This window comes from Atta cephalotes (assembly GCF_000143395.1).
Source record: "Atta cephalotes unplaced genomic scaffold scaffold00073, whole genome shotgun sequence".
Taxonomy (NCBI): Eukaryota; Metazoa; Arthropoda; class Insecta; order Hymenoptera; family Formicidae; genus Atta; species Atta cephalotes.
The window spans coordinates 117,706-120,362 of record NW_012130137.1 but is presented as its reverse complement, the minus strand read 5'-3'; positions in this window follow the sequence as shown (position 1 = coordinate 120,362).

The window sequence follows — 2,657 nt, the reverse complement described above, 5'->3', positions numbered from 1 at the left end:
ACACACACACACACACACACACACACACACACACACACACACACACACGCACGCACACACGTTACACATATACTTCTACGTCAATTATTAACTATTTAGGAACCTTTGGAACCATTACGTAGCGCCCCTGTCACGAATCACGAACGTATTTTGCCACCTGTCACAATGTCTCGTCACGTCAACCCCTAATTAATTGTACAAAATCTCCGTTCTCGGTCACCATGTTCATTTAACTGTAATTCTTATCACAGTATCTTTGTAGTATATGTATATGGACAAACACCGTAAGAGTTCATCCTCGGCTCTCCGTCCCATTTCTCCTGAATTTATTCGAAGCTTGTACAATTTTTCCTTCCAACGAAAGAGACTACACCTGAGATAGATATATAAACAAGACATTTTAAATATTATGTCACTGTAATGGAAAGTTTCTTAGCGCTTTTTCTTATTCTCACAATCTCCTGAAGGATCATTCATGATAACAACAAGAGGCGCTAAGAAACGTTTCTCTTAATGCTCGACAATTTAAATTGTTTAAATTCCCTCAATGTTCGAAGCTTTTCTCCTATAAACCTCCCAACAAGTCGAATTACAGTTACATTTACTATTCGAATGTTCACGAATTTAGCAATAAACTGCTTGACGTCTGGGGCGAGAAGTTCGTAATTGATAGATATTATCCTGTGTCCCCTTTGTTTTTATTATGAATTCTAAAGAATCATCCTCCGCTTCTCAATATCGTATCTCGATAGTGGTTCAGGGGATCAATATATAAATATAACCCGAGCGTGACAGCCAAACGACTGTTATGTATCGAGTAGTCAATCGCAGAGACACTCGCAATGGATATATGTTATAAATAGTTGACCCTCTATTGCATTACGTTTGTTGTACGTAAAAATCCAGATAAATATAACTAAGCGTATTCGATTTTGTCATATCGATTTTATTTTGAAATATTGTTTTAATAACCTTATAAATAAGTTAATTTTATACAGGAAACACGTATCTTCTTACAAGATTTAAATATTTATACAAATTTGCCATCTTTTATTTTTAAAGTTGATTAACATCGAGAGAAGTCATGCAATACAGGGTTAATAACATTAATTTGTATTCGGCCAGATTTCGTTCTGAGAGTGAAAAATTTAATGTAACTGCGATTTAATTCACTTTCTTAAATACCAGAAGGAATTAATCTTAACAACGGGAAAGTTAAATATGTGGCATTTAACTTTTTGCGTGCAAAAGAAGAAAATACAAATTGAATTGAAGCTTGAAATTTTAATACTCTTGTAATTTCGGAACTCGTATTAGGTCGGCAAAATATGAACACTGGAGAAATAAATTTCTGGCGAAAAGTTCAAGTGCTAATTTCCATAATAATCGGGTATTATACAAATTGTATGTTTAAGTTTGTAAGACGAAAACAAAGATAAATGTTGCCTAATAACTTTTGGCCATTTATAAAGTAGACGAAGATGAATCGAATAACTTTATTCTTGATGCTGTTTCTTGGCACTGTTCATTCACGAATGTGTTAATTGTTAAAAAGAAGGCATTTTGTATTAACCATACGTAAAAGTGATAGTATTATGACAACTATGATAGAAAATTTTTTTAGATAAAATAGTGCCAAACATTTTGTGAATGGATTCGTCATAATCAGAGAGAGTGTAAAATAACATTAAGTTTTTCTCTTTTCGCAAATTCTACTGCATGCAAATATAAATGCACCTAATTTTTCTAGTCATGGATATTATTAATGTGTCTGATTTCCACAATTCGGGGCAAATTTGGCCAGTCGTAGATTTATAACGACGTTTAAGAATAAGCTGTTTATTAGCTGTTCTTACGGAACTCTTTCTATTCTGATTCGGATATTTGTCGCGTATCCAAACGTGATTCGACTTTAAACTTTATCAACGATAAAGCTTGATATTTGTATTTTAAGCCGACAATTTTTTCTATATCGTCGCAAATTATAGCGTAAGCATTATGTTTTTACACCTCGATCTCTCAGTGTCAAACGTTTTTATAAGACTGTCAATTTTAATAACGATGAAATCCAATAGGATCGCGAAGTGTTAATTTCACGCAATATTCTCGTTGGAACTATTATTTGTCTTCCAGTTCGTATTACATTAATTTTGACGTCTTTTTTTTACTATTAAATACGCTTCGTCTCTTCTAATAGCTTACGAGACTAGCAATAAAGGAATCCTTGAGAGAATCATCGACTGGACGGTAATCACACATCATTGTCATCCCAATGTAACTTCGAGCTCGCTCATCTTCCGTTTCTGGTCTGCAAAGACGACGTTACTCGCGTGTCAACTGATTTTTGCTTCGATTTGTGAGCGTTCAAAATATACGACGTTTGTATACGGAATGCCCTACCGGCTGTCTTAGATATCTTCCATAGATATCTTCTTTTTATTTTTGTTTGACTCGGTTATGAAAGTCTTTTCGTTAAATTCAAATTCATATCTTTTCATTGAGATAAAAAGCGCTGAGACAGGAGATTCCACTAACTTTTATCTCTCGCTTTCTCTCTCTCTCTCTNNTTNTNTCTCTCTATCTTCTTTACTTTACTTACTTTAACTTTACTTACTTATTAACTTATTAACTTTAACTTTAACTTAATTACTTAACTT